The 19,715-nt window shown below is 43.1% G+C and overlaps 1 protein-coding gene across 4 annotated transcripts in view; it reads left to right on the forward strand.

Moving 5' to 3' along the window:
- TTLL10 (tubulin tyrosine ligase like 10) overlaps positions 1–19,715 on the forward strand; it is a 388,939-nt gene that overhangs the window by 47,605 nt on the left and 321,619 nt on the right. Inside the window, exon 1 of one of the 4 annotated variants that reach the window (XM_063943156.1) lies at positions 10,878–11,095. The exons of the other annotated variants lie outside the window; for them this stretch is intronic. The gene's annotated coding sequence lies outside the window, so the exon portion shown is untranslated. Of the gene's footprint in view, positions 1–10,877; positions 11,096–19,715 lie in introns of those variants that run through there. 4 annotated transcript variants of the gene reach the window in all.

The following is a 19,715-nucleotide window of genomic DNA, read 5'->3' on the forward strand; positions in this document are numbered from 1 at the left end:
GGATTCATTTGGATTCACGGAGCCTCAGTAAAAATTAGAGATTTTTCGGGTTTTGTGTTTTGGTTTTGGATTCGGTTCCGCGACAGTGTTTTGGATTCGGACGCGTTTTGGCAAAGCCTCCCTTAAAAAAATTTGTCGGATTCGGGTGTGTTTTGGATTTGGGTGTTTTTTTTTTCTAAAACAGCTTAAATCATAGAATTTGGGGGTAATTTTGATCCTATAGTATTATTAACCTCAATAACCATAATTTCCACTCATTTCCAGACAATTCTGAACACCTCACACCTCACAATATTATTTTTAGTCCTAAAATTTGCACCAAGGTCGCTGGATAACTAAGGTAAGCGACCAAAGAGGGCGGCACAAACACTTAGCCCATCTAGGAGTGGCACTGCAGTGTCAGACAGGATGGAACTTATAAAAATTGGCCCCAAACATCACATGATGCAAAGATAAATAAATAAAAAAAAGAGGCGCAACATGGAATTGTGCTTGGGCCCTCCCACCCACCCTTATGTAGTATAAACAGGACATGCACACTTTAACAAACCCATCATTTCAGCGACAGGGTCTGCCACACGACTGTGGCTGAAATGACTGGTTGGTTTGGGCCCCAACCAAAAAAAGAAGCAATCAATCTCTCCTTGCTCAAACTGGCTCTACAGAGGCAAGATGTCGACCTCATCATCATCCTCCAATTCCTCACCCCTTTCACTGTGTACATCCTCCTCCTCACAGAGTATTAATTCGTCCCCACTGGAATCCACCATCTCAGGTCCCTGTGTACTTTCTGGAGGCAATTGCTGGTGAATGTCTCCATGGAGGAATTGATTATAATTCATTTTGATGAACATCATCTTCTCCACATTTTGTGGAAGTAACCTCGTACGCCGATCGCTGACAAGGTGACCGGCTGCGCGAAACACTCTTTCGGAGTACACACTTGAGGGGGGGCAACTTAGGTAAAATAAAGCCAGTTTGTGCAAGGGCCTCCAAATTGCCTCTTTTTCCTGCCAGTATACGTATGGACTGTCTGACGTGCCTACTTGGGTGCTGTCACTCATATAATCCTCCACCATTCTTTCAATGGTGACAGAATCATATGCAGTGACAGTAGACGACATGTCAGTAATCGTTGGAAGGTCCTTCAGTCCGGATCAGATGTCAGTTTTCACTCCTGACTGCCCTGCATCACCGCAAGCGGGTGGTTTTGGAAATCTGATCCTTTTCCTGGCAGCACCAGTGGCGGTAGAAAATAAAGGAGGAGCTGTTTGCGGGTCACGTTCCGCTTGACTTAACAAGTGTCTCACCAGCAGGTCTTTGAACATGTGCAGACTTGTGTCTGCCGGAAAGAGAGATACAACGTAGGCTTTAAACCTAGGATCGAGCACGGTGGCCAAAATGTAGTGTTCTGATTTCAACAGATTGACCACCCGTGAATCCTGGTTAAGCGTATGAAGGGCTCCATCCACAAGTCCCACATGCCTAGCGGAATCGCTCCGCTTTAGCTCCTCCTTCAATCTCTCCAGCTGCTTCTGCAAAAGCCTGATGAGGGTAATGAACTGACTCAGGCTGGCAGTGTCTGAACTGACTTCACGTGTGGCAAGTTCAAAGGGTTGCAGAACCTTGCACAACGTTGAAATCATTCTCTACTGCGCTTGAGTCAGGTGCATTCTCCCTCCTTTGCCTTTATCGTAGGCAGATGTATAGGCTTGAATGGCCTTTTGCTGCTCCTCCGTCCTCTGAAGCATATAGAGGGTTGAATTCTACCTCGTTACCACCTCTTGCTTCAGCTGATGGTGGGGCAGGTTCAGGAGTGTTTGCTGGTGCTCCAGTCTTCGGCACACGGTGGCTGGATTCCGAAAGTGGCCCACAATTCTTTGGGCCACCGACAGCATCTCTTGCACGCCCCTGTCGTTTTTAAAAAATTCTGCACCACCAAATTCAATGTATGTGCAAAACATGGGACGTGCTGGAATTTGCCCACATGTAATGCACGCACAATATTGGTGGCGTTGTCCGATGTTACAAATCCCCAGGAGAGTCCAATTGGGGTAAGCCAATCTGCGATGATGTTCCTCAGTTTCCGTAAGAGGTTGTCAGCTGTGTGCCGCTTATGGAAAGCGGTGATACAAAGCATTGCCTGCCAAGGAACGAGTTGGCGTTTGCGAGATGCTGCTACTGGTGCCACCGCTGCTGTTCTTGCTGCGGGAGGCAATACATCTACCCAGTGGGCTGTCACAGTCATATAGTCCTTAGTCTGCCCTGCTCCACTTGTCCACATGTCCGTGGTTAAGTGGACATTTGGTACAACTGCATTTTTTAGGACACTGGTGACTCTTTTTCTGACGTCTGTGTACATTCTCGGTATCGCCTGCCTAGAGAAGTGGAACATAGATGGTATTTGGTACCGGGGACACACTACCTCAAGAAATTCTCTAAGTCCCTGTGAGCTAACGCCGGATACCGGACGCACGTCTAACACCAACACAGCTGCCAAGGCCTGAGTTATCCGCTTTGCAACAGGATGACTGCTGTGATATTTCATCTTCCTCGCAAAGGACTGTTGGACAGTCAATTGCTTACTAGAAGTAGTACAAGTGGTCTTCCGACTTCCCCTCTGAGATGATAATCGACACCCAGCAGCAACAACAACAGCGCCAGCAGCAGTAGACGTTACACTCAAGGATCCATCGGAGGAATCCCAGTCAGGAGAGGACTCGTCAGACTTGCCAGTGACATGGCCTGCAGGACTATTGGCTTTCCTGTCTAAGGAGGAAATTGACACTGAGGGAGTTGGTGGTGTGGTTTGCAGGAGCTTGGGTACAAGAGGAAGGGATTTAGTTGTCAGTGGACTGCTTCTGCTGTCACCCAAAGTGTTTGAACTGGTCAATGACTTCTGATGAATGCGCTCCAGGTGACGTATAAGGGAGGATGTTCCTAGGTGGTTAACGTCCTTACCCCTACTTATTACAGCTTGACAAAAGCAACACACGGCTTGACACCAGTTGTCCGCATTTCTGTTGAAATAATTCCACACCGAAGAGGTCATTTTTTTTTGTATTTTGACCAGGCATGTCAATGGCCTTATTCATCCCACGGACAACAGGTGTCTCCCCGGGTGCCTGACTTAAACAAACCACCTCACCATCAGATTCCTCATTGTCAATTTCCTCCTTAGCGCCACCAACACCCATATCCTCATCCTGGTGTACTTCAACAGTGACATCTTCAATTTGACTATCAGGAACTGGACTGTGGGTGCTCCTTCCAGCACTTGCAGGGGGCGTGCAAATGGTGGAAGGAGCCACCTCTTCCCGTCCAGTGTTGGGAAGGTCAGGCATCGCAACCGACACAATTGGACTCTCCTTGGGGATTTGTGATTTAGAAGAATGCACAGTTCTTTGCTGTGCTTTTGCCAACTTAACTCTTTTCATTTTTCTAGCGGGAGGATGAGTGCTTCCATCCTCATGTGAAGCTGAACCACTAGCCATGAACGCAGGCCAGGGCCTCAGCCGTTCCTTGCCACTCCGTGTCGTAAATGGCACATTGGCAAGTTTACGCTTCTCCTCAGACGCTTTTAATTTAAAATTTTGGGTAATTTTACTGAACTTTTGCTTTTTGGATTTTACACGCTCTCTACTATGACATTGTGCATCGGCCTTGGCAGACGACGTTGATGGCATTTCATCGTCTCTGCCATGACTAGTGGCAGCAGCTTCAGCACTAGGTGGAAGTGGCTCTTGATCTTTCCCTATTTTACCCTCCACATTTTTGTTCTCCATTTTTTAATGTGTGGAATTATATGCTAGTAATATTATTATATCAATAGCAATGGCCTACTGCACTGTACTACTATATACTTCTCACAACAATGCAGCACAGATATGGATACTTGAAGTGACACGGAGCTGCAAGATACAGCAATGGCCTACTGTACTGTACAACTATATACTGTTGGTCACCAAAATGCTGCACTGTACTACTATATATACTGCTCACAACAATGCAGCACAGATATGGATACTTGCAGTGACACGGAGCTGCAAGATACAGCAATGGCCTACTGTATTGTACATCTATATACTGTTGGTCACCAAAATGCTGCACTGTACTACTATATATATACTGCTCACAACAATGCAGCACAGATATGGAATGCATACTTGAAGTGACACGGAGCTGCAAGATACAGCAATGGCCTTCTGTACTGTACAACTATATACTGTTGGTCACCAAAATTGTGCACTGTACTACTATATATACTGCTCACAACAATGCAGCACAGATATGGATACTTGCAGTGATACGGAGCTGCAAGATACAGCAATGGACTACTGTACAACTATATACTGTTGGTCACCAAAATGCTGCACTGTACTACTAATATACTGCTCACAACAATGCAGTACAGATATGAATACTTGAAGTGACACGGAGCTGCAAGATACAGCAATAGACTATTGTACTGTACAACTATATACTGTTGGTCACCAAAATGCTGCACTGTGCTACTAATATACTGCTCACAACAATGCAGCACAGATATGGATACTTGAAGTGACACGGAGCTGCAAGATACAGCAATGGACTACTGTACTACTATACTGGTGGTCACCAAAATTCTGCACTGTACTATATATATATATATATATATATCAAACGTATAACCGGCACTCACACTTCTGTTGTCATCCTGCCGAGGTGCACATTGGTAAAAAATCAACATGTAATCCAAAGGTACGGCACTCTACGGACTTATTCAACCAATTAAATGATTCAAATAGTCTTGCTTATCTTAGCAACGTTTCGGCTTTTTTATTAGCCTTTTTCAAGCAGCATTACAATCAAACAGTGCTCATAATGTTTCTTAAATACCCTTACCTCTCCACGATGTCCCGGGCTCCAAACCGCGTCTGTGCACGTCACTGCCGGCTTCCTGGTGCAGCCTGATTCTCACTCCGCGTGTGGAACACCAAGCGTTCCCATGGCAACCCGCATCTACGGCCCGTGATCTTTGTTGCCCAGGTCTCTGCACGGCGCCCACACATACAGAGGGAAAAAGTCCCCCAGGCCCACACATGCAGTGACATAACCTCATACGGGTCCATAGGAATCCGGGCATCTGAACAGGAAAAAATAAACACCCATTAGAAAAAGTGCATGACAATACATTTAAAACCATGAATAAGACATATATATAAAAACAGATGAACTCCAACTCACATAGCGGTTCTAACAGAATCTAATGCAATAAACTATGTCAATAGAGATTTCAGAGTGATGATGTAATACGGAAAATAGACAAATCATGCCTCAAACATTTGACAGCATTATTTATATGAATATATTCAAATTCAGTTGCTCATTCAATCCTCTTGGTTTGACTGTATCCAATACATAAATCCATCTGGCTTCACATTGAAGGAGCCTTTTATGTCGATCACCATGTCTACCATCATCCGGTATGTGGTCAATCACCATATGGCGTAAATTAGCCATACTATGTCTTGCTTCCCTAAAGTGCCTTGCTATAGGTTGGTCAGATCCCTTGCCACTCAGAGAGGCTCTAATAGCCGATCTATGTAGGGCCATCCGCTCTCGACAAGTGCGGATGGTTTTCCCCACATAGCAAAGTCCACAGGGACACTTGATGAGGTAAATGATGTACGAACTCGTACATGTGAGAGAGTGTCTAATCTCATACCTACGACCCATGTGAGGATGAAAGAAATATTTACCCGCTATCATGTGGCTACAAGTGGTGCAACCTGTGCATTTATGGCACCCGTTAATGCGTCCGGTTACACCATCCTTGATTCTCATTTGTTTTGTGATGTCAGAGTGTACAGTCCAATCACGGATGTTCTTCCCCCTTTGATAGCAATGTCTAATTTTGGTGTATTTAAGATCTTTGATATCATTCTGCACTATAGGCCAGAGATTCGCACTACTATCTCTAATCTTCTTGTGTGCTACTGTATATCTATGCACCCAATTAAGTGATTCCTTAGACCTGTCAACCGTACCTTTAATGAATGTACTGTCTCGTGATTTAGCCATGACCTTACTCCTGGCTAATCTCACAGTTGCATCCTTGTAGCCCCGTGACCTGAATTTCTTAGACATAATGTTTAAATTCTTTTCCAACAAGTTTTCATCACTCGTGATCCTCTTAACCCTTAGCAATTGGGAAAACGGTAAGCTGTTAATGGTAGCTTGAGGGTGAAAGCTATCAGCCCTCAACAAGGTGTTTCTGTCAGTGCTTTTAGAGTATAAATTGGTATTAATTTTATTGTCCTCATCCAGTGTGATTCTAACATCTAAGTATGTGATTTCCTCACGGCTAATGGTATAAGTAAACTTGATGGAACAATCCAAACCATTAACCCCTTCAATCAATTCTACTAGATGGGAATACGGGCCACTCCAGAACATAATGACGTCGTCAATATAGCGCTTGTAAAACACTATATTGTCACGAACCTCACGATTAAAGAACAGTTGTTTCTCCAGCACTGACATGTATGTATTGGCATATACCGGTGCCACGGGAGAACCCATGGCACAACCTGAACACTGATTATAGTATTTGCCATTAAAGTAAAAATAGTTGCGCTTAAGTACCAGTTCAAGTAATATAAGAAAAAATTCCACATCTGGACCTTCATACAATGGATTGTCCCTAATAGTGATAGCAACAGCCTCCAACCCTCCCTCGTGAGGAATATTGGTATAGAGGCTGCTGATATCCATGGTACACATCCAAGTATTACGGGGCAATTCACCCAAATCCTTCAATTTAAGCAATAAATCAGTAGTATCCTTAAGGTATGTGTCTCCCGCCTGTACACAGGGTTGCAAAAAATGGTCCAAAAATTTGGATATATTGCTATAAAGCGAATCCCTGGCTGAAACAATAGGTCTTCCAGGCGGGTTACTCATACTTTTATGGATCTTAGGCAGAGTATAAAGCAGCGGAACCCTGGGTTGATCCACCTTTAAAAAATTACATATTTCAATATCAATGATACCATCCTGCGTTGCTCTCTCCAAAATCAAATCTATTTCAGATTTATATACATCAGTGGGGTCTGTGGGTAATATCATGTAGACATTTGTCATTGCTAACTGGCTGTAAATTTCAGCACAGTACATTTCTACATTCATCAATACCACCCCTCCCCCCTTGTCCGCAGGTCTAATCACGATGTCATTGTTATTACTCAAATCTTTCAAGGCTGCCCATTCAGCTTTAGTCAGATTATTCTTATAAGGTTTAGGTGTTTTTTGATCATTCAAAACCTGTGAATCAAGCGCTCTCAGAAAACTCTGGATAGCCACATTGTTCGAAACAGGGTCAAATTGAGACTTTCTTTTGAAAATAGAACCCTCATCAGATCGTTCTCCTTTGTCCTGTTCAGAAAAAAATTCTCTAAGTCTCAATTGTCTACCCAGTCTAAACTGCTCCACCTTCCATTCAAACGCATCGAATGGTGTGGTGGGCACAAAACCTAAACCTTTACTGAGTACAGCTTTCTCAGCATCTGACAACACATGATTAGAAAGATTAAAGACAACCTCTACTTCTTCCCCTTGTTGTTCTTTTTTCCTTTTCCTCCTGCATTGGCCGCCCCTTCTCGTGTATTGCCTTTTCCTCCGTGCCCAGCACGGGTTTTCACCCCTAAAGGGGGCTTTTCTTTAGATGTTGAGGGACCATCAGCATCGGTGGAATCATCACCTGAGGATGAGGGAAAATCGCTGTAGGCGGACCGATCTCTGGTACCCCGGAATCTCTGATTTCTCTGCCATCTCCTTCCAGTGTGGTTGGTATCTTGGCTCCCTGCAAGCCACCGGTATACATTCATCTCCTCATAGTCCAGATTGACTCTATCGAATTTACGTCTCTTAAATGCTATTAATTCTTTTTTATATAGCATAACCTGTGAATTGAGTTTCTCCATCCAGTCACAGGAACGATCCTGTACGAGTTGCTCTTTAAACTCCTTTTCCGTTACTTCAATCTTACTCCTAATCAACTGTAGTTCCCTAGCAGATTCCTCCACTACCAGTGTCATTAGGTCTAGGGAACACTTATTCAATATGGCAATCCAACGGCGTACAAATTCTTTGTTGTACCGCCCTATTGTGGGGGTGTTGCGCACCCTAAAGCCTCTGGGGATCTTCTTCTCCCTCACATATTCCGATAATGTAATCCCGTGCATCAGGAAATCAATTTCTTTCTTTTTGTGTTTTAACAATGTATTGTATACATCATCATTAGAGGTAGACCCCTCTGTGTCAGCAAACCTCTCTTTAAATAAAGCAGCTTCCATTTCACTCTCAGAGAAAGAAAGAGTTTCCCCCACAGGGACATCAGTCCACGTAAAACCACTGGCTTGATCCATATTCAATAATTAGCAACTCGTTCTGAATCAGACACTTAGGCCAGACAGAGACTGTTTATAAACGCTGTTCACTTCCTCCTCCACATAGTGTTTGTAAAGGATATGATAAAAAAGACCGTGGGTGCTTCAGGTTTTCCGGGTTATCTATCAGATAGATCTGAACAAACCCCATGCAGCAAACGTATAACCGGCACTCACACTTCTGTTGTCATCCTGCCGAGGTGCACATTGGTAAAAAATCAACATGTAATCCAAAGGTACGGCACTCTACGGACTTATTCAACCAATTAAATGATTCAAATAGTCTTGCTTATCTTAGCAACGTTTCAGCTTTTTTATTAGCCTTTTTCAAGCAGCATTACAATCAAACAGTGCTCATAATGTTTCTTAAATACCCTTACCTCTCCACGATGTCCCGGGCTCCAAACCGCGTCTGTGCACGTCACTGCCGGCTTCCTGGTGCAGCCTGATTCTCACTCCGCGTGTGGAACACCAAGCGTTCCCATGGCAACCCGCATCTACGGCCCGTGATCTTTGTTGCCCAGGTCTCTGCACGGCACCCACACATACAGAGGGATCAACCCAGGGTTCCGCTGCTTTATACTCTGCCTAAGATCCATAAAAGTATGAGTAACCCGCCTGGAAGACCTATTGTTTCAGCCAGGGATTCGCTTTATAGCAATATATCCAAATTTTTGGACCATTTTTTGCAACCCTGTGTACAGGCGGGAGACACATACCTTAAGGATACTACTGATTTATTGCTTAAATTGAAGGATTTGGGTGAATTGCCCCGTAATACTTGGATGTGTACCATGGATATCAGCAGCCTCTATACCAATATTCCTCACGAGGGAGGGTTGGAGGCTGTTGCTATCACTATTAGGGACAATCCATTGTATGAAGGTCCAGATGTGGAATTTTTTCTTATATTACTTGAACTGGTACTTAAGCGCAACTATTTTTACTTTAATGGCAAATACTATAATCAGTGTTCAGGTTGTGCCATGGGTTCTCCCGTGGCACCGGTATATGCCAATACATACATGTCAGTGCTGGAGAAACAACTGTTCTTTAATCGTGAGGTTCGTGACAATATAGTGTTTTACAAGCGCTATATTGACGACGTCATTATGTTCTGGAGTGGCCCGTATTCCCATCTAGTAGAATTGATTGAAGGGGTTAATGGTTTGGATTGTTCCATCAAGTTTACTTATACCATTAGCCGTGAGGAAATCACATACTTAGATGTTAGAATCACACTGGATGAGGACAATAAAATTAATACCAATTTATACTCTAAAAGCACTGACAGAAACACCTTGTTGAGGGCTGATAGCTTTCACCCTCAAGCTACCATTAACAGCTTACCGTTTTCCCAATTGCTAAGGGTTAAGAGGATCACGAGTGATGAAAACTTGTTGGAAAAGAATTTAAACATTATGTCTAAGAAATTCAGGTCACGGGGCTACAAGGATGCAACTGTGAGATTAGCCAGGAGTAAGGTCATGGCTAAATCACGAGACAGTACATTCATTAAAGGTACGGTTGACAGGTCTAAGGAATCACTTAATTGGGTGCATAGATATACAGTAGCACACAAGAAGATTAGAGATAGTAGTGCGAATCTCTGGCCTATAGTGCAGAATGATATCAAAGATCTTAAATACACCAAAATTAGACATTGCTATCAAAGGGGGAAGAACATCCGTGATTGGACTGTACACTCTGACATCACAAAACAAATGAGAATCAAGGATGGTGTAACCGGACGCATTAACGGGTGCCATAAATGCACAGGTTGCACCACTTGTAGCCACATGATAGCGGGTAAATATTTCTTTCATCCTCACACGGGTCGTAGGTATGAGATTAGACACTCTCTCACATGTACGAGTTCGTACATCATTTACCTCATCAAGTGTCCCTGTGGACTTTGCTATGTGGGGAAAACCATCCGCACTTGTCGAGAGCGGATGGCCCTACATAGATCGGCTATTAGAGCCTCTCTGAGTGGCAAGGGATCTGACCAACCTATAGCAAGGCACTTTAGGGAAGCAAGACATAGTATGGCTAATTTACGCCATATGGTGATTGACCACATACCGGATGATGGTAGACATGGTGATCGACATAAAAGGCTCCTTCAATGTGAAGCCAGATGGATTTATGTATTGGATACAGTCAAACCAAGAGGATTGAATGAGCAACTGAATTTGAATATATTCATATAAATAATGCTGTCAAATGTTTGAGGCATGATTTGTCTATTTTCCGTATTACATCATCACTCTGAAATCTCTATTGACATAGTTTATTGCATTAGATTCTGTTAGAACCGCTATGTGAGTTGGAGTTCATCTGTTTTTATATATATGTCTTATTCATGGTTTTAAATGTATTGTCATGCACTTTTTCTAATGGGTGTTTATTTTTTCCTGTTCAGATGCCCGGATTCCTATGGACCCGTATGAGGTTATGTCACTGCATGTGTGGGCCTGGGGGACTTTTTCCCTCTGTATGTGTGGGCGCCGTGCAGAGACCTGGGCAACAAAGATCACCGGCCGTAGATGCGGGTTGCCATGGGAACGCTTGGTGTTCCACACGCGGAGTGAGAATCAGGCTGCACCAGGAAGCCGGCAGTGACGTGCACAGACGCGGTTTGGAGCCCGGGACATCGTGGAGAGGTAAGGGTATTTAAGAAACATTATGAGCACTGTTTGATTGTAATGCTGCTTGAAAAAGGCTAATAAAAAAGCCGAAACGTTGCTAAGATAAGCAAGACTATTTGAATCATTTAATTGGTTGAATAAGTCCGTAGAGTGCCGTACCTTTGGATTACATATATATATATATATATATATATATATATATAGTATATACTGGTCACACAACAATGCAGCAGATATTGAGCACTGATGATCAGGATACTGTCTAGAATTGAGTCTGACATGGAGCTACAAGATACAGCAATGGCCTACTGTACTGTACTACTATAATTATATACTGGTGGTCCCCACAATGCAGCACACTGAGCACAGATATTTGCAGCACACTGAGCACAGATACGGAGCTTTTGCAGGGAGAGAACGTAGCCACGTCCTCTCCGTTCAATCTCCAATGGACAAGTGAAAATGGCGGCGACGCGCGGCTCTTTATATGGAATACAAATCTCGCGAGAATCCGACAGCGGGATGATGACGTTCGGCCTCGTTGGGGTTAACAGAGCAAGGCGGGAAGATCCGAGGCTGCCTCGGACCCGTGTAAAATAGGTGAAGTTCGGGTGGGTTCGGATCTCAACGAACCGAACCCGCTCATCTCTAGTAAAAATCCATATCATTATGGTATAATTTGTCCTACATTACCCAAGTGTCTTTTCAGAATTGACCTATATATAAGTCCAGCACAGAATTCTATTCAAGATTGATTTGATTGCCTAGGGCAGGCATGTCCAAACTGCATCCCTTCAGCTTTTGAGAAGCTACACATCCCAGCATGCCCTGACACAGCTTTAGTATTCTCTGACAGCAAAACTGTGTCAGGGCATGCTGGGATATGTAGTTTCGCAACAGCTGGAGGGCCGCAGTTTGGACATGCCTGGCCTAGGGTACACGATAAATAGACCATACCTATAGGGCAGGTCACGTGTTCCCTATTTAAATAGGCTCAGGACTCATATCTTTTTTCTTCTCTAGATAAATGTGCTTTATATGTTTTATGTTTGTCTGTCCTGTATGCACTTCGACATGGTTTTATTGAATAATAAATAAAAGTTATATTTTATGTCCCATTAGTATTACAATATTTTCTTCTAACTAAGAGTGTGTCATGACTGTGGTTTTGTGAACCCGGTGTTAGTGAAGTCTGTGCGGGCAACTGGAGGACTGTGTGAATATTAGGCTGGTCTGTAGGAATCAGTGAGAAGAAGGAGTAATCCCTGACCGGGGATCGAACCCGGGCCTCGGCAGAGGAAGCCGTATCCTGACCACTGGATCACCAGGGACTTTGATAGCAGGATGATGAATGTATGGGTAAGACTGTACTGGATATAGTGTCACAGGAGTAGGTGCTTATGTACACAAGGTTACTGGCAAGATAGTAAGACGGACTGCTAGGAGCTTAGGAAATAAAATCCCAGAACTAAATGCAATAATGACAAGGGATGATCTAGACATTGTGGCAATTACAGAGTCATGGTACAATGAAAATCATGACTGGGACATAGCTATACCGGGATATACTTTATTTAGGAAGGACAGAATTGGAAAAATCGGAGGAGGGGTAGCAATGTATGTAAAAAATGCCATAAATACTACATTAATACAAAGTATTGAAGAAAAAACTGAGGCCCTTTGGGTGACCATAGAAACAGGGGAAAAGTTGATTATTCGTATTGGCGTGATATACAGGCCACCCGGTCAGGAAGAGGAACTTGACAAGAACCTATTGCAGGACATAACTAAAATGGCATTAAAAGGAGAGATAATAATCATGGGAGACTTTAATCTTCCTGATGTAAACTGGGAGGTGTCTGTTGCTAGTTCCACTAGAAGTAGGAACATTTTAAATTCCCTTCAGGGAGCATCCCTCCACCAATTGGTGAGGGAGCCCACTCGGAAAGACGCAATATTAGACTTAATACTTACAAATGGAGACAGATTATCGGACGTAAAAGTGGGTGAAAACCTGGGATCCAGTGATCATCAAGCAGTATGGTTCAGCATTAAGACAGAGACTGACTCATCCCATACAAAAACAAAGGTGTTGGATTTTAGGAAGGCTGATTTTGTAGGGATGGGAAAATGTGTAAGCGATTCTTTGGCAGAGTGGAGGAACTTGGAAACAGTGCAGGAGAGGTGGGAAACATTAAAATGTGCAATATTGAAGGCAACAGACCTTTGTATCAAAACTGTTAGGAAAAACACAAGGAAAAGGAAGCCAGTGTGGTTTGCAAAAGAAGTAGCAAATATTGTGAGAGCAAAAAAGATGGCTTTTAGGAAATATAAGCAGACACAAAATAATGAAGACAAAAAGATATATCTTGTTAGACAGAAGGAGACAAAGAAGCTAATCAGATGTGCAAAGGCACAAGCTGAGGAGAAAATGGCCCAGTCAGTGGGTAAAGGAGGCAAAACTTTTTTTAGGTATATAAGCGAAAGGAGAAAAACAAAAGGCGGAATTATAAAACTAAAGACGGACACTGGGAGTCTTGTTGAAGGAGACAATTTAATAGCAGATCATCTTAATGATTATTTTTGCTCAGTATTTACTACTGAAAGAGAGGGGAAGGGGCCACAGTTAAGTTGCAGGGATATTCAGGAAAATGAAACAAGTACATTTACAGAGGAGAAGGTCCTAACAGAACTCTCAAAGCTGAAAGTGGACAAATCTATGGGGCCAGATGGGATACATCCAAGGATACTAAAAGAACTTAAAGAGGTGCTGGTAGCACCATTGACAGAATTATTCAACCAGTCATTAGCTACAGGAGTAATTCCAGGGAACTGGAAAAGAGCAAACGTAGTCCCACTGCACAAAAGTGGAAGCAAGGAAGAGGCAAACAACTACAGACCAGTGAGTCTTACATCAGTAGTAGGGAAATTGATGGAAACAATCTTAAAAGAAAGAGTTGTAGATTATCTCAAATCCGGCAATTTACTGGATCCCAAACAGCATGGATTCACTGGGGGGAGATCATGTCAAACAAATCTTATTGACTTTTTTGATTGTGTGACTAAAGTGATGGATAAAGGTGGAGCCATGGATATAGCTTATCTAGACTTTAGTAAGGCTTTTGACACAGTTCCACATCGCAGACTGCTAAATAAACTTGAAAGTTTGGGATTGGATATTAGGATTATTGAATGGATAAGATCTTGGTTGAAGGATAGAAAACAGAGAGTTGTGGTAAATGGAGTGCATTCACAGGAGGGAAATGTTACCAGTGGAGTACCCCAGGGATCTGTACTTGGACCAGTGCTTTTTAATATCTTTATTGGTGACATTGCAAATGGCATTAAAGGGAAAGTATGCCTTTTTGCAGATGACACAAAGGTATGCAACAGGGTAGACACACCAGGTGGGGTAAAACAAATGATTGAGAATCTAGGTAGACTAGAGGAATGGTCAAGAGTCTGGCAATTACAGTTTAATGCCAAAAAATGCAAAATCATGCACTTGGGTCTCAAAAATCCTAAAGCTAAATACAGTATTAATGGCACTATACTGGAAACTACTGAGGAGGAAAGGGATCTAGGAGTCACTATTTCAGATGACTTAAAGGCAGGTAAGCAATGTAACAAGGCAATGAGGAAGGCTAGTCAGATGCTTGGCTGCATTGGGAGAGGAATCAGCAGCAGAAAGAAAGAAGTAATAATGCCACTGTATAGGTCATTGGTACGGCCTCATCTAGAATACTGTATTCAGTTCTGGAGGCCATATCTTCAAAAGGATATTAATACATTAGAAACTGTACAAAGGAGGGCAACTGAAATGGTGCATGGCCTACATCACAAAACATACCCAGAAAGACTAAGAAATCTCAATATGTATAGTTTGGAGCAGAGAAGGGAAAGGGGGGACATGATAGAAACTTTCAAATATATCAAGGGTTTTAACAAAGTCCAGGAGGGAAACATTCTACAAATGAAGAGAAGCAATAGGACACGAGGACATGCACTGAGACTGGAGGGGGGGAGGTTCAGGGGAAATTTGCGGAAAAATTATTTCACAGAAAGGGTAGTGGACAAGTGGAATAGCCTCCCATCAGAGGTGGTAGAGGCTAAGACAGTAGAGCAATTTAAACATGCATGGGATAGACATAATGATATCCTTACAAAGAAATAAGGATCAAATAAGGTTAGAGATAAAAATAATATAAAAAAAAAAAAAGGGGCAGACTAGATGGGCCAAGTGGTTCTTATCTGCCGACAAATTCTATGGTTACTGGTGAGACTGGGATGCAACTGTAATGCGGGCTGGTACCGGATATAACTGGAAACGCAACGGAAAGTAGAACGATGACTGTGGCTATAACTCCAGTACGAGGCTGAAGAACCCTGCGGCTGTAACGGTAGAATACTGCAGCTGTGGTATTCAGTTGAGACTGGAATACTGCGACTGTACCTTTAAGATGAAACACTGCAGCTGTGTCTTTAAGTTGAGACTGTGGAATACTGTACTGTGCCTTTAAGATGAAACACTGCAACTGTGCCTTTAAGTTGAGACTGTGGAATACCGTACTGTGCCTTTAAGATGAAACACTGCAGCTGTGCCCTTGAGACTGTGGAATACGGTACTGTGCCTTTAAGATGAAACACTGCAACTGTGCCTTTAAGTTGAGACTGGAATACTGTACTGTGCCTTTAAGATGAAACACTGCAGCTGTGCCTTTAAGTTGAGACTGGAATACTGTACTGTGCCTTTAAGATGAAACACTGCAGCTGTGCCTTTAAGTTGAGACTGTGGAATACTATAATGTGCCTTTAAGATGAAACACTGCAGCTGTGCCTTTAAGTTGAGACTATGGAATACTGTACTGTGCATTTAAGTTGAGACTCGTGGAAATACTGGATATCAATGGCAACACAAATGTAATCCAAACTGGGTAACAAAGGAACAGAGTTTTTACAGGAACTAAAATACAAGGGTTACCTTTAGGGAGCTCAGCTTCAAAGCTCACACAGAGCTGTGTGTGACACGAGGAACTGGCCCAGTTTCCAACTCAGTCTCCCGACTTATACTTCCTGGTCCTTGGTGATTGGTGAGCAGTGTCAGGTGATGCAGAGAGTCTCAGGCTGGCAGAGGATTGGACAGCTCTGGGTCAGGTGAACAGTCACTGTCATGTGAGTACTCTAGACTTCGCTGTGATGTGGAGTGAGGCCTAGCAGGCCGAGAGAACACTGAAGCCTGAACTTCTGCAAAACATAGGATGCTGGCTTTTAGGCCTAAACTTCAGATTGCTGAATTCAGACTCACACAGGAGATCACCACAGGTGGAGCTCGTTAACTATTACCTTCCAGGCAAAGAACTCAGGAAACTCATGGTGCTGACAAGCTGTTTATCTCAGTGAGGAAAAAGGCACAGGATCCGGGACAGATGGCAGGGGTAAGTCACCAAATACGAGAACTACAGTCAGGATCGTGACAAGAGTGCACCCAAACAGGAGTCTTCTTTCTCTTCCCACAGTGTATTTCTGTTATACCCACTGACTCTGGGTGCACCACCAACTAGATAGTATCCGGGAAACCCCACCCACTACTGATTAATCTTGGTTCTTTCGTATACTTCTTGCATATATTCTTAAATTGGTGCGGTGTCAGTTTCCTTTTGTTCAGTTAATTATATTTCCAGCAGCCAATAGTAGTTACTAGTTACCAACCTGATATCTCTATAACTGTTGAGAACTCGACAATCAATCTTACACCACAAGCTCGCTGTCTAGGTGTCATCCTTGACTCTGAACTGTTCTTTGTTCCCCACATTCAATCTGTCTCAAAATCATGTTACATGCATCTAAAAAACATATCCAAAATATGACCATATCTTACACAAGACACTGCAAAAACTCTAATTCATGCTCTCATTATCTCCCGCATTGATTACTGCAATAGTCTTCTTACTGGTCTTCCCAAAAAGAGACTCTCACCACTACAATCCATTCTGGATGCAGCTGTGAGGCTAATCTATCTTGCTAGATGTTCATCGTCTGCAGATCCACTATGTCAGTACCTCCATTGGATACCTGTAGTGTACTGTATTCAATATAAAGTACTTCTACTCACACACAATGCCATTAACCAAACTACACCTACAAATGGGTCCACCGTTATCTTGAGTAGTTTTCTGTGCCTAGTCACAACATGATTTATTAGCATAAACCCTTCATCTATTGTTCTCAACTGCAATACAATACAGAGAACAATACAGCAGGGGATTAAGTCATTACAGAAGGGGCTTAAGTCTAACTGGCCAGTCACAGTTAATCCTATTAACAGTCAAGATAAATGTGGACCCATCTGTATGTACATCTCTTCGCTTATCTTAAAGAACTTTGTCTCTCATCCACACTTATTACTTGCTCCCATGCACGATTTCAGGACTTTCACACACTCTGTGGAATGTCCTACCACGCACAATAAGACTCTAGTGTCCAACCCTTCACGCCTTTCCTGAAACTCACCTCTTCAGGCAAATTTAACAAATTCCGCAACCGCCCACATAACCTTCATTAGCTTTCCTATATAATTATATCCCCACTGTACAGTCCACATATATCCTCACATATTTTCTGTTTCTTCACTTTCCCTTCCTCCAGACCCTGGTTCATCATTGCAATCTGGTGGAAAACTACGCAACAGATAGCACCTATCCTTGTGTATGAATGCCAATTTCCCTATAGATTGTAAGCTTGCGAGCAGGGCCATCCTACCTCTATGACTTTGTTATTACCCAGTTTTGTTATATCATTGTGTCCAATTGTAAAGTGCAACGGAATTTGCAACGCTATATAAGAAACTGTTAATAAATAAATAAATGTGTACTGTATTTGCATGAGTGTGTGTGTGTGTGTGTGTGTGTGTAAGACCCCACTGTCCAGTGTCACACCCATGTAGCCGGTTGCTGGGAGAACTACATCTCCCAGCAGTCCTTGCACCTCCCAGCAGCAGCCCCTGGGACTCCCAGCAGCCTCCTCCCCAGTTTAAAAATCTTTGCTGCGGAGACCACTGGAGACCTCTGGATGGGTAACTTTTTTTTTTTAACTCGCAACGCTGGATTTTCAGCACTGAAAACCCTGCAACCATGTTTTTTAAATTGGATACCACAGGTATCGGGGGCGCGCACACCCACAGTAATACAAACTTGGGCACGAGGAGGTAAGCAAGGCTTTATGTTTAACATAACGACAATTATATTTAAAAAAAATTGCATTATTATGTTAAGTGCAGATTGTATTTTTAAAACTTTGTGTAGAATCCTGCTTTTTGCGAAGTAAGCACCACAAAGTATATCGATGTATATCTTTTTTTTTTTTTTCCCCTGGAAATATCTAAGTAAAAACATGCAATAAAAAATCACTCTTATCACTTTTTTGTAATAGGAACCTTAACGTACAAACATGTGCTTTGTGCCATTTTCTTTTTTTCTGTCCATCTGTAGCCACTCCTTGCCTCCAGGGAACATAAATATAGGGTATATAGACTAGAGTGCTTTACTCGGGTTCCAGTATTAAAAGAGATAACCTGCTTTAATGCATTATGATATAAAGACTCAGAGAAAGCTAATACTGCATCTCTTCAGGGTAAAAGTATAATACTACACCTGTTCAAGAGTTGGAGTTGGTCATACAAGAAAGAAAAGTCTGTTGATTGTTAGTAGAAATAGTAACTGCTAAACATTAGTTCATTATCATAAGTATAACCATAGATCAACACATAGACTGTAATGAATAAATATATATTAGTGTTCCGCTAGGATGCGGGAAGGGCAGGGCGCAGTGGTTGTGTGTTTGGCGAGCGCGTGCATGAATAGGGGGTGCGGCCAGCTGGGGAGGGTGAGCAGCCTCGCTGGCATCACTATTGGGGGCGGACTAGCCCCCCTCGATGTCACTGATGGGTGCGTACATCAGCCGTCGGGGTCACTGATGGGAACATGCCCAGCACTTATGGAGGTGCTGGGCATTCCACCAAGCTCCCCCTTTAATGTGAATAGCATTTTGCTCTTTAAAAATTGGGTAGGGCGTAGTGGCCTGCTAAAGCAGCCTAGCCTAAAAACGATATCTTCTGAGGGACATTGCTAGATTGAAATCATTCATACATCACTCCTAACATGTGATATTATATATATGGGCTAATTCAGACCTGATCGCTGCTGTGCGTTTTCGCGCAGTGGGCGATCAGGTCTGAACTGCGTATGCACCGCAATACGCAGGCGTGACGGACGGGCAGCGACGGGATGGTGCGAAAATTCCGAACGCACCGGCGATCGCAAGGAGATTGACAGGAAGAAGGACACTAATAAATTACACAGGTCCTGTGGCTGGCAGACTTCAAGCCTGCATTTCAACACCCCCCTTCCGTTACAGGCAGCATCTGAGAAGAGACTAGCCGCCCCTAGACACGTGCCTAGTTGGAAATCCACCACAGGCTGTAGCAGCCTCTCTCCCAATCTCAGCACTCAGGGGGAAATGTAGTAAAAGAGTGGAGAAGTGAGCCAGTGGAGAAGTTGCCTATGGCAACCAATCAGCTGCTCTGTATAATTTTATAATATGCTCCAGTCATAATAAATTGGGTAGTAAGAGCTGAGGG

Source organism: Pseudophryne corroboree, chromosome 10 (genome assembly GCF_028390025.1).
Source record: "Pseudophryne corroboree isolate aPseCor3 chromosome 10, aPseCor3.hap2, whole genome shotgun sequence".
Lineage (NCBI taxonomy): Eukaryota > Metazoa > Chordata > Amphibia > Anura > Myobatrachidae > Pseudophryne > Pseudophryne corroboree.